Genomic DNA, 14,474 nt, shown 5'->3' with positions numbered 1-14,474 from the left:
GATTCAGCAGCAAAGTTGGCACCTACATTGCCAGGGATTTTCCGTACCCTAATTTTCTATACATCAAACTACCAGAGCAACAGAGGTGATAAAAAAAAAGCCAGAACAATGCAATGTTAACTTTTATCGGTCTACTTAAGCCAGAAGATGGACTTGACATACACATATCAAGTCAATACCTCGTCTAACAGAGTATGTTAGCATGGAAGCCTGGAGGGCAGGCAGAGCACCACCAGTTTCCTATAGGAGGTATGTATTTATTTAATTTTTAGTATTGACAGAGGTTTTTGAGGGGACATACTGTAAGTTGGAACCCTTTCCTAAGTCACCAGGGAGGCTTACAGGTTGTTCACAAACACACAGCCCTGCTGGTACAGTACATTCACTACTGTTGGTGATGCCTTAATGGGTCACCAAGAAGACTTTTCGCACAATGGTGGTGGGATGTGGAATTCTTTATGTGACTTGACCCCTCTTTTAGCTCCTAAGTGGGTTTCTATGGATATAATTCTGCCACTGGCACAATCCAGCCCTTTTTCTCTGTGGGACACAAGTTCACCCTTTTCATTTACAGTTTATTTTTTAGTGCATCCCTATCGGTGAAATAAAAGGTGTTGACATGCACAGTTGGTCCCAATACCACCTAAAAATGTACCTGTGGCCAGGCTTTGGACATCCAAGTATTAAAGTATTCTTAAGTCATAAATAAGCTTTAAAGCTAATGCTGGCCATACACTGTGCTATTTTTTTCACTCAACCCAGGTGCTGAATGAAACAAATAGAACAGATTCGTCCATCAACGCTTACTAGCATTGATGGAGGAATCTATCGATGTCTTCATTGTATTCTGACAGCGGCCAACGGCTCTGAACAGAATGCCCGAACAGAACCGACAGCTCATTGGCTGCCTGTTCTGTTTATTCGAAGATTTTCCAATCAGCTGATCGAGGAATGCCGGCTTAAAGGGTGCTGTCAGTGGTTCTCAAGAACCGGCCAAAAGTCACACAGTGTGTGGCCACCTTAACTCACAGACCTCTGTAGCTGCAGACACTGTGGAGCAATCCATTCTTTAGGCTGGATGCACTATAACACACAGCCATTGGTGCGTGTTAGAAGTTACAGTGCTGATGCACTGATCCCTGCACATCATACTGTTTATCTTTTTTTTTTAGAACTTATTTGAAATGTCACGAGAGCAACCGCATCGCAGCCTGCTATGCATTCAGCACTTTTTTCAGCGCCCACCACCGTAACATGGGTATGTGAACTGTGCCCATCCATGGCAAGGCAAATTGCCTTGTCTTACGTTTTGGCTGCGCTTGAGAAAATGGCCAGCACAGCTCCAATGCATTTGGTCTGAATCCATGGCAAAATCATTTAAATAGTTCAAGTTAATATAGAAGCAGCTTAGTTCACCCTGCTCCCCCTTTCCAGAGCACCCGATTTATGTTTACAAAGAATAGAACTGGGAGTCTGCTAAGTCACTGCTGGGAGGTGGAGCTGGGTGAGCAAAGTCCCTGCTATAGGGAAGGAGGTCACAGGAAAGCTTAGCTGCTATGTAATTGCTGGAATAGGAGAGCAGGAGGGAGCTGAGCTGCTGGGTCCCTGTTTGGAGAGGGAAGCTGATGAACTGAGCTGCTGAGTTACTGATGGGAGGGGAAAGCAGGGGTAGCTGAGCTGTTAATCACTTTTGTGAGGGAGCGCGGTGGGAGCTGAGCTGTTCAGTCACTGTTGGGAGAGGGAAGCAGGGAAAGCTGAGCTGGGAGGAGTTGGAGGATTCACCCCACAGTACCGGCAGCTACAGAGGCCAGTAAGTCTTGCTATAAAGCGTATTTACTGCTTGTTAACAATATGAAAATACTTTACATGGATTGCATGATTACTTTAAACTTGTTATTTATTTAAAAGGTAAATCTTGGCCTACCATTATCTTTGATGAAATAACAGATATTGAAATGTAATGAGATGGATATTCTTAAAATGTAGTTTGTAACACTATATGGCACATTTTTAATTTCTATGTGTATTTTCATGATTCAAGACCCAGAAAAGTGGGAGGAACTCCTCTACTACTGAAGATATAGGCGGGTGGCAACTCTATGGTAATTATGGTAGAAATGTTAAACAAGATGCAGACATTCTTCCTTAATATTGCCTATGGATCCCTCCCACTTTATGTAGTCAGTATTGTACTCCTCTTTCTTAGAATGTAATATCAAAGACTTATTTTTTTCTCTTTAGAATATTCAGATATGTTTCATCATTAAAATGCACCGTGCTCTGCCATTACATCTTCTACAGCATTTTTTCCCTTTGTTTGGTTTCTTTTCTGAATTTAAAAAGGATTTATGGTACAGTATAAATGTTAAAAGTATGAAGTGGTCTGAGCAAGGTCTTCTTTCATCTCCCTGTTTAGGCTCTGTTCACATCTATGCTCTGCGAGAAACGAGTGCAATGCTACATACAATCCCGCATGGCATGTTGTAATGTTAGGTGCGCCGCGGTACAATGATTTCTTAATGGCACGGCAATGCACCAAGCCATCGCATGTGCGTTGTGTTGCACCATATTTCATGGTAACCTATTACCATAAGTTTTGATGCAATGTGATTTTAAAAAAAGGTGCTTGCACTTCTTTCAGTGTAATTTAGCTGCGGTAGGCAGCCTATTCAAATGAATGGGCTGCCCTACCGCAGTGCACCAGAAAGCATCCTGTAGCGCCTCTGTGATGTTTCATCATATCAGTGTGAACGAAGTGTTAATATACAGTACCCAGACAAGGTAAATATCAGATATTAAACTGATCAAAACAAATATTACATGAATGGATCGTGTTTTATTTATATAGGTCAGTTTATTCCTATGTGTGAAATGTATACTACTGCTATTACTTTAACGGGTTTGGGATTGACAGCTACTATGGGCAAGAACATGATGTATGGGCTTCTGTGTGTTCCATTGGACAGTTTGCAGAAGAGAACATAGTAACTGGATCCTGGAAACACTGACATAGGTTATATACTGTACATATTTTTTATTGAAAATGGTTTTAAACTTCAGGATATAAAAATAATATTCCGCCCAGTTAAATGCTCATTAAAAGAGCAGAAAATGCCTTTTTATATAAACATACATATAATAAATACCTGATTCTGTCTTGATTTTAGCTTCTTGAGACCTCCTTCAGAGTAGTGCTCAGAATAGGACAGGTAGGGTCATATATATTTTTCAAGTGTGTATCTAGTTGTCTGCCTGCAGTTCCCCTTTACAGCAAAGTGTAATTTTATTTTATTTGTTTATGTATATAGTTATTTTTGAGACAATGACTTTTTCTCTGGACAGCGCTCTACAACCTTATCCATCTAAATCACCATAATCACTAAATGGAGATTTCATTATGCATACACTATATTAAAAACACTGGAAAATCAACACAAAAAGGGACTGTAAACAACTAAGCAAGGTGTAAAATCTGAAATGTGCTCCACAAGAAGGAAAACATGTTGTGAACAAATATTGACTATTTGACTTTTGAAGAAGTGCTGGTAGCTTTTCACATCTTCAAGGCTTTCCATATCCATATCAAACAAATTTCCTGACCCAACTTGTGATCAGGGGCAAGTATTTGAAGTTAAACACACAGAAAAGCCATTGTAGAACCTGATGCTTGAGGTCTAAAATGTTCTTTGCCAAAAAATAAATGTATTGGCTGCTTAAAGTAGAAATGTAAATATTAAAATATTTTTACATTTTTTTTTTCATCAAGCATTAACTAGACTTTAAAATAAGCCCTCACTGACCTGCAGGCACTAGGGGTTAATTTATCCTAAGTGATGAGACCCCATTTTATTGACTTCCATTTTATTGAGTGCTTCTCTTATGAACATTGCTCCACAGTGCCTGCAGCTACAGAGGTCTTGTTTTAAAGCTTATTTACTTCTTGTTTAGTTGTTAAGAATATATAAATATTTTAATTTCCATAGCCTGCCCCCAGTTCTTTCTTAAAGCAAACCTGATGCTATACATATCTTCAAGTAACTGCTTTACCCCTGGAGTTTAATTATGCAAATGTCTAATCATGCAGAACAATTCCAGTTCGTACATGTCTAGCTCACCCTCCATTCCAAAAGTTAGAAGGGGTGGGACAAAGCTTGACTTTCAGAAGTGGAATTTCGGAGTGCTATGAAGGAGCTTCATCAGCTATCTGATGGTATGTGCAGTTCCCTGATATACACCTCTGCTGTTAGTCTCATTACTCTATGTAAATGGCAGGTTTGAAGAGCTCTAGGCAACAAAAATTAATAATTAAAAAATGACGATAGTAGCTTACCTAGTTTGCATCCTGTTATTGGAAGCATTGTTTGAGAGGAAAAAAAAAAATCCAAAAACGATTCGACATTAAGTCCATGAATCCAACCACATCATTGTATAGACCTGCTTGCTTATATTGATTGAACCTGCTGGTCTATGCAAGCCAACCTTATCTTGGGGGAACAATAGACGTGGCATATGGAAATTCAACCTTGTCCCTTAATAGCCACAGAGTCCATGGCAGTCTTAAAGTGCCCACAGACATTACATTTATTGCCCAAGATCTAATGTCAATGAATTTGACCCGAACATGGCAGTGACCAGACTCAGTGGTGAAAAAAAGAAAAATTCATTGTCTTACAACGTAACAAATGGCCTCTAATTTCTTGGAATGAAAAGAACAAAGATATCAGATCATCTCTCGATCTCTGATTAGGTAACAGAATTTTCTCAGACTGAGTGATGTCCTCAAGCATTGGAGATATTTTTATTGCTGTTAAATATCTGCTACTCCAATTGAATTTGTGACATCTAGAGTAAGTTCTTGACTCCCCCGAGACAGAACTGATCAACCTACAGGAGACCAGATCTGAATACTGATATTGGAGCAAGAGAGGTTGGGAAGGACATAGACGAGACGCAGAAAGACAAAGACAAACAAGAAGAACAACAAGAATAGCAATAAACAAGCAACAAAGATGGTGGCAAATTATAAGGAATTAAATGTGTTTATAAAAAATTGGTTCATTGTTTTCATAGTTTAAAGATATCTCGTTCTATATGACCATAATCACATATGGGCTGATTTGGACAGAAAAATGAAACAAGAATGTTTTTGCTTTTTGTCTAAAACTTTAAGACCAAAATGAATATCGTACCTCCCAAGTTTCTCAAATGCAAAAGAGGGGCCCCTTTTAGCACAAATTATGTATGCATAGGACACACCTACGTCTCGTCTCCTGGCCCTAGTTACATGGACAATGAAGAATTAATAATAAAAATGAATACATAAAAAGTGATAGTTAAACCCACAAGTGCTTTTATCACTGTTTTTCTACTGGCTTTTTAGAACAACCAATGCAGTAGATAGAATGCATAAAACAGTTCAGTGCAGTTTTATAGCGGTCTATACATCAGACCAAGAAGAGGGACAATTGAGGAGGAAAGAGGGACATAGTGATTTGGTTCCAAAAGAGGGATAGTTCCTCTAAATGATGGACAGTTTGGGCTATGGAAAATCCACACAATGAATGTTATTAAGGGCCTTATGTATCAGTATGTTCCCCACCAAAACTAATCAACTTCAAGATTTCTAAGCACGTCTCATGCTGATTAGTGACTGAGAAGATGTATTTCTGGTAAAAACATGTTGATGCATAGGGCCTAAATGAGCATTTAGAAGAAGAAGAAAGTTGGCTTGTGACATCAGTTTATACAGGCCACATATCTAACTACTGTTTAAAACATTATTTGAGCAAAGTTTGTGAACACCTGACAATCACACCTATATAAGCTTGTTGCATATCCAATTCCAATGCCATGGGGAATAATATTGAGTTGCCACACTTTTGTGCCTATAACAGCATCCACTCTTCTGGTAAGGCTTTACACAAGATTTTAGAGTTCATTTGTGGAAATTTGGGATCATTCAATGAAAAAGAGAATTTGTGAAGTTAGGTCCTGATGTTGGACGAGCAGACTAAGCTAGCAATCAGCTTTCCAATGTATCCCAAAGGTGTAGTTGAGTTAAGGTAAGGGCTGTGTGCAGGCCATTTGGGTTCCTTCACACCAAACTCATCAAACCATGTGTCTTTATGGACCTGGTTTTGTGCACAAGGAGTAAGTCATGCTGCAACAGAAAAGGGCTTTCCCCAAACATGGTTAAAAATCTACAGTTGTCTATAATGTCTTTGTATCTACTGGACTCTTCGTACCCTCTTTTTATATACTGTCTTTGTATCTATTGGACACTATCTAGCCTCTAATGGAAAGACCTGAATTTAATAATCTGGAGTGGTGTCCATATACTTATAGCCAGATAATAGTTGTAATGGTCAGGTACCCACAAACATTTAGCCATATGATGTATCTATTGCTAGCTTTACCCAACCTTACATTATTGATTAACAGTGAACTACTGGAAAAGAGCAATACAGGCCTATGCAGCAAACAAAAATTCAAGCTTGATTGGCCTATTTTCGGTCTTTTCATCTCCACGTTTTTCATATATATAAGGTAGGCCGCTAATTTTTTTCTTTAATTTGGATAGCTATAAACAACAATTACCTAATCAAACCAACATGGCTAAAGCCATTCAGAGCTTGAGATTAGTGATTAGCGCCCCTGCTTAGTTCCCTTTTCCGTGAGGGGGGGGGGGGAGAGAAAGACGACTCAATGAGCTCTCATTTCGTGGTAACGAGCTCCAATTTACCATGATCATTATGTCTGACATTAAAGGTTTGTGAACACTGTCACATGCCCAGAAGCTATTTTTTTTTTTTTACCTTCTAAAGTCAGAAATAACAAGCTGGAGCCCAGAGATTCAATTCTATCTTTAAATCTGTGCATCAAATGCAAAACACACTGCTACACGATGCACAACACGACTAGAAGGCTGTCTGTCTTCCAGGAGGTTCTGCAAACTCAGATAATTGTACCGTGATCCTGTCCAAACCAATGCCACCCTCATTATGTGTCTAAGGTGCTTAGCATGTGTACTTCCAGCCTATTAGCAAATTTGCTTAACTAATACGAGCAGGAAACTCTTAACTCTGTTCTTCAAGTGTAATTAATTGCCATTTTAAAATGAAGTGAAATTGCCTGTTGGTGAAAACAGCATTTTATTCCATGTGTTAACAGAAACCACAGCTCTCTGTGGCCCTATGAATTTCAGATCTGCAGTGGCAATAGCCTAGTGTAACAGAAACAGAGCTGTACCAAAGGATGTTGTTGAGCAGTAAGATGCCGGTTAAATTAATGTAGGGCCCTGTCTCATTTTGGATACTAAGGGGACCAGATTCTTAGCCATTATGGTATAGCTTCACCAATCTGAAATGCTTTTTTTTTTCATAAGGGTGCAAATGGGCTGATGAGTTTGTTCCAAGTTACTGGAAAGCTTTAATGCGCTGGAGCATTCATGAGGTCTTATAGCATGCTTGGATGGTCAGCAATGGCTCTGAACTGTGTCTAACAACAACTGTCACAGTATGGAATGTTCTTTTGCCTACTGATCAAATATATATATTAAAGGAAACACCACCCTGACATACATATAAGACAGTAGTAAATTAAAGTGTATCTAAACCCAAGAACAAAATCTAAATATATTGCTGCTTATAAGTCCTTAGATGTCTGCATTTGTTTTCTCTTTTAGGCTTCTTTTCCCTTTATTTTTACCTGGTGAGCTGCACGTAACACACTTCCTGCCCTAGGGTGACCATGCTCATTTACTGTACTGTATCTAAGAAGATGATTTTTGTCCACAGGCATACATAATACCGGGGGAGTTTCCATAATACAGGGGGGAGTTGTTCTATAGTTCACAAAACATGTGAGGTGCACAGGGCTGATAACACTGAGTAAACACTGCACAGAAGACAGCATTGGATTTCTGGCACCATTCTTAGACTTTTCCAACAGATATTGTATAACAAACCAAAAAGGGAGTACTTTTGAGAAATGTATTGTTAGGATTTAAATATGCATTAAAGTAGTACTAAAGGCTGGGTGTTTTTTTTACCTTAATGCATTCTCCATAACGCATTTATTTATTTATTACAGATATATATATATATATATAGCGCTGACAATTTACACAGCGCTTTACATAGTTGCACAGTCACATCAGTCCCTACCCTCAAGGAGCTTACACTCTAGGGTCCCTATCTCAGATGCATACATACAGGTCCAATTTAGACAGGAGCTAATTAACCTTCCAGCATGCCTTTGGAGTGTGGGAGGAAACCGGAGTACCCGGAGGAAACCCACGCAAGCACAGGGAGAATATGCAAACTCCAGTCCTTGCAGATAGTGAACTGGCCGGGATTCAAACCAGGGACCCCCAGTGCTGCAAGGCAGAAGCGCTAACCACTACGCCACTAGCAAATTAGCAAATTAACGAAATACTTGGTTTTTGTTTTTAACTGTACTGCACAATGCATATTTATTTTGCCCACTGTTTATCAATGACACATATTTTATGTACATTACACTTTTGGAACATCACAGAGTATATCGATTTTTAGTTATTTTTAAGCAATGATACATTTTAAGTTCAGTGGTGCCATAGCTAGGAAATTACAGATATACTCCAAAGAGGATTGTTTAAATACCAGTAAAAGGCAATTATCACGTGCCAAAGAAAAATGATGCAGCGCAGGAAGATTAACAGCCTCACCAAATTTTTATCATAGTATATTATAAACCCGAGAATGTCTATTGTAGGTGCCCCAGATCAATTTGGGCCCTAGAAATGCTCCTGGTTCTTTGTACAAAACGTACCTCTTTATACATCTAGTCACAGGCTTCATGCTACCACATGACCAGAGATTAATATATTCTTCTTTAAATTGATCTCATCCAGATTTTAATGTTAGTTTTTATCTTTCTTTTTTGTAATTGTCCTCCTTCGCTTTATGTCTCTCTTTGTTTCGTCTTCCTCTCCACATCCGCCCACCATTATATCACAGTGAATTCCTTCTCATAGAGCACCTTATGCCACCTCCAGATCTCCCGGTCTGACATCCCTCCTTTAATTAAACGCAGAGTGGCCTGCATAGGAACCTATATAAAACTGGGTCTTCTTTGCAGACAAAAAGAAAGGATGCTGGATAGTGAAGCGTTTTTAATCTGTGTCTGAATTGAGGGGAGGATGGTGATTGTGCCGGGTGATAGAAAGGCTGAAGGAGCGTCTACGGGAAGAAGTTCCAATTTGTTTCTTACCCTCTAATTGGTTGTTTGTGTGGAGGAAGAATGGAGGGTTAAGGCAAACAGCACAGGCTAAGATTTCCTTGTCTGATGATGGGAAGAGAAATTGTTAGTAACCAGAGCTGGTCCCACAGGGGTTCATTAAGTCACTGGACTCTGCACTGTCCTATTTTCACCTATCCTGGATACTAGCTGCATCTGTGTCATTTAGGGCACACAAATGTCTGCTACAATCCATGTTCCAGAAGGCGTTTCCATTCACGACGGCTCCTCTGCTCTTGTCTTATTAGTCATGCAATTAAGCTCAACTTAAAATAGGTAATAACCTTAATTTTGGCAGCGCACACAAAACCTTAAAATTATATGCTGTGCGCCCTGCTTTTTAGTGATACAATTTTTTTCCCTTCCCTATTAAAGCCTATGAAATCACACAGCCAGTGTGCCTGATAATTAAGGTAGATTTAAAGTAAGCCTGCCATGAAGAGATAGTGGAAGTGGTCATTTTTTTAACCCAGATCCATTAATCAGCTTATCCATTGACTGGGAACTAGGGTCATGACTGAAGAGATGGCGGGCATTTTAATATTCATTTGGCCCTCAACACAGTGACGTTAAAGCATGCAGGACCAGTAAACCTAAATTACAAATGTGGTTATTTATCTACAAGAAGCTTCAAGTTGATCTCCAGCTTTTGCAAAAAACAATAGCCCCACCCACGTCCCCTGGTCATTGTCCACCCATTTATTTTTATTTTTGTGCCCTCTGGCATACAAATTTTTTTCCATAGATGTTGAGGTTAGGTGACCACCCTAGTTCCTCAATCATCAAAGAGAAACCATCGCACACCTGACCGGATGTACCCTCAAGTATCGGGTGGGTGCCAAGTAACTACGGATGCCTCCGTAAATCAGTGTAAATATGAAGAAGTCACTCGCACTCCAGCTCATGTTCAGTCAATACTTTATTGACTTCTGCGGCGCCACAACGTAGTGACGTTTCAGAGCCTGCTTGGTCCCTTCCTCAGGCAAATAAAGAGTGAACACAAACCAATACATGCAGCAATATATACAACAAAGTAAACCAGTAAACCAATTGAGAATCAAGAACGTCCCCTCTGACATCAAAATGACGTCACATTCCCGCCAATATTAATGTAATCACTAATATTATTGCTTCTGCATATACAACTCTAATAGGCATTTGTACCTTAATACAGGCAAACAAACCAATACGTGAAGCAATATATACAACAAAGTAAACCAGTAAACCAATTGAGAATCAAGAACGTCCCTCTCACATCATAATAACGTCACATTCCCGATAATATTAATGTAATCACTAATATCATTGCATCTGCATATACAGATCTAATAGACATTTGTACCTTGTATTAAGGTGCAAATGCCTATTAGAGTTGTATATGCAGATGCAATAATATTAGTGATTACATTAATATTGGCGGGAATGTGACGTCATTTTGATGTCAGAGGGGACGTTCTTGATTCTCAATTGGTTTACTGGTTTACTTTGTTGTATATATTGCTGCACGTATTGGTTTGTGTTCACTCTTTATTTGCCTGATGAAGGGACCAAGCAGGCTCCGAAATGTCGCTATGTTGTGACACCGCAGGAGCCAATAAAGTATTGACTGAACTTGAGCTGCAGTGCAAATTACTTCTTTATATTTATACCCTAGTTCCTCCTCTCATCTCTAGGCATGTGGGCAGTGAGAAGTAGATAGCGCTGTGCACAGGTCACACTTTAGAGATCTGTGCGCTGCTTAAGAACTAAATATTCCAGGAAGTGCTGTTCCTCTATGCTGTGTGCTGCTTTGTTGTTTTGGCCAATCTAAAGTCATTACATCACCCTGTAGTTCTGGGAACTAAAGGGGGTGTATACATGACAGCTGGGCTGTACAGGAAGAGGTTGAGTGACACAGAGTCCCAAAGCAGGAAGTGTGCAGCACCCCATTCTGGCAATGAAGAGTTTAGATCGGTGCACAAGAGAGAGGAAGAACTTCTGAAGAAGATGTAGAAGATCAAAGAGGACTTTCTCCACTACTAAAGGTAAAAGTAGTAAAACATTTAAAAAGTGGGAGGTCTGCTTTAATAACATTTTTGGACGAATGTGTAAAAGTTTCAGAATATTATGAGAACAGGAAATAAAGAAAATTAAGGCTACATATAGCACAAGCTATATAAGAAACATAGCTACTTATCTTTTCCTATAGAGTTGTTCACTAGTTGCCCAGCCAGCCAAATGTTGTTCCTTCACTACAAAGTAAGATTCTACAGGGAGCAAAATCTATAGGGTAAATGGCTGCCTCACCATGGTTAGGGCAGGAAGAGTGGACAGGAAAAGAAAGGTTATATTTTATGACCAGTTTTTCTGTGAGTTTTGCATGTATCTCTTACTCGTGAATTATAAGGTGCTTGACGCAGCATCATATACAGTATTGCATTATATTTATTGATATATATGTATTAATATTTAAAATTCGAAGTGTCTGAGGGCTGAAAATGTACTATGTGCACACTTGAGCTGTAAAGAATGAACACACAGGCAATAAAGCAATTAGGCAATCGTTACTATTACAGACTGAATGTGGAGTGGAGTAGTTTATTATAGACAGTGTGCTGTGTGATCCTATAAACACAGACATAAACATGCAACAAAAGAGCTTTGTGTGGCCCTTGGGCCCAAAGTGCCTTTTTATAGACGTGCCAAGTGGTGCAGTGAATGGAGGTAGTAGACCCTTGTGTCGGCGATGAGGAATGCAGGCACAATTAAGAGGAATGTATAGCGTCAGAACAACGCTACCTCCCTCCCCTTCAGTTGAAGGGTTAAACGCATTACCGCTCAACAGGGTCATGTTTATACTGGGAAGATGTAACAACAGTAATTGTTGCATCGCATCACTGCTAATTACTGCATTCCTCAAAACATTGCCTATAACCTTGCTAATGAGACAACATGCATTTCTGAAAGAGTTAATTGTTGCCAGGCTGGCGATGAGCAAAGGTATATGAGGCTAGACGATAACTTGTACCTGGAATTTAGAAATCAGTGGCATATGTAGGCCCCAAAACCTAGCAGGAGGTCTGTAGCCCAAATGGCTGGGTGTCCCCTGTTACTTGGACCTTTAAATGTATTCGTTTTTTGTGTGTATTTGCTAAACATTATGGAAATATCATGGAACGCAAATGAAAAAAAAAACAGACTGCACATTAAGCCGTCTTTGATCTCTTCTTCGTACATGAGGACTTGTTGCGGGGAGACATGGAGGCAAGCAACAGCAGAAGGTTACGTAGGCTATGCTAGACCTTCATTTCAAATACACAGCCTGGGGAATAGAAGCACTGCCCTTCTTTTGCCCTCTTCATTTTTTAACGGCAAAATGATTGCTTTTATCAGAAGCAATCCCCCCGTCCCCACCAACCCTTAGATACTCATGCTCAAGGAGATTGAAGAACTGAAAGGCAGCCCTTCCACCTGAATGGAACTGGACACCACTCTGCTGGAAAGAGTCTGAGGGCTTGTGTAAAAGCAGCTCAGAAAGCAAATATAGTCACTTCCTTCTGCTTGGGTGGAAAGATTTAGCCCAAGCTCGAAGTGTAGATGCTCTTTCCAAGCTCCCGTAGGCACTGCGGCATTATATTGTGTGGCGTAAGTCTTCACATTGGAACAAAAAAATGGGGTGATTTTTGGCTGCTGCTTCCATAAAAAAAGCAGATGGCAAGGGAAGGGATGCTATAAGTGATCTCTATTCATTAGTGAAGAGGTCTGAATATTGCTAGGACCTCTGACTGTGTGGCTTGTTGTAAAAGTAGATGTAAAAACTAACTGAATGACATTTAGATTTCTAAAGCTCTGTGAATCATAAATAGTTGATATGGTTTTCTTTGAGAAAATACATTTTTTACAGTTTCATACTTTTTTGCATCATAGTGATGTTGATCTTCAGCAACCTCTTTGCTGCCACTTCCTATCTACATGCACTCCTGCAATATCTGCATGGCATTTCTCAGGGCAGGTTTCCTGATAGTGATTAAAGTGGACCATGCCTGTGTGATGTGTGTTATAACAGCCACTTGTAGTCTCCATGGGAAGTCATGTGGCAGGGTGAGAATGCAGAACAAGGACCTTTGTTGCATCACCTGGTATTCATTAAATGAAAGAGACAGATTTACAAATATTAATATTTACTTTTGAAATTACGTTAACATTTTAAGGCTTATACAGTATGTGTTTGTAGTAATTGGGTTTACTTTAAGCAAGGCCTCCAGCTCATACCATGTTGCTCTCATCACAATATATAATATATACTGTATATATGATACATAATAATACATACAGTGTGCAAAATATATAATAATATATGTTAACAATATGTAACTATTAGTAGATACCAAGATGAAATATACCTCAATCTGCAGCTTTGTCTATGAACCTTGTCACTCCTCTATATTTAATGGAAGATTCAAGATGCCCCTCCAAAGCTAGAACATGGGGTAGGTGGATCTCTTTTAGGGTGAGTGATAGCAAGAATACCTGAATTCTATGGCATTGTTCACTTTAAATGATCAAGAGATTCAAGAAGGGATTATATAAATCTATGGGTAAAGTAGAAAACCCCTGTAAGCCCTTCTGCAGTATATTAATCATCTAAATCCAGCACCAAACAGGCTAGCAGGCGTCACTGTCATGGGGCATACAGCTGAGATAATATTTGTCAGCGTGCCGTGGCTCTTGTTGTCCCTAACATTAATCGATTGGAACATCTGTCCTGGTGGAGTCATGTTTGCCCAGGGCTCAGGGAACCCGCAAGTGAACTATAGATTGCTCTATGCCCAAGGCTACACCGTCAAACAAAACATACCTTCTATACTCACAGTACAACACTTACAAAATAGCCAGTGGACTTTGAACACTCACCCTCTTATTAATATGCTAAAATAACTCAGACAATTGTACATGAATGCTACTTCACGGACATGGTCTAGTAATTATTGAACCAGGCCGTTTGTCTACATCAGACTCCTATAGACAAACAGTTTAGCCACCACAGGGCTGCTTCATAGCCATGAGCTGGGGTCACGGAGCAGCTGGCTAGTGTTCAGCCTGCATCAACCCAAGATGCAGTTTGGAGGATAAATTCAGCATGGCTGTTAAGCTGTGCTTGCAATCTGGCCACTTCAATTAATCAAATTTCTTTTTCCGTCTCTCTGCATATGCAT

Source organism: Nanorana parkeri, unplaced genomic scaffold (genome assembly GCF_000935625.1).
Source record: "Nanorana parkeri isolate BGI_ZX_2015 unplaced genomic scaffold, ASM93562v1 scaffold610, whole genome shotgun sequence".
Classification (NCBI taxonomy): domain Eukaryota; kingdom Metazoa; phylum Chordata; class Amphibia; order Anura; family Dicroglossidae; genus Nanorana; species Nanorana parkeri.
This window is presented reverse-complemented; position numbering follows the sequence as displayed.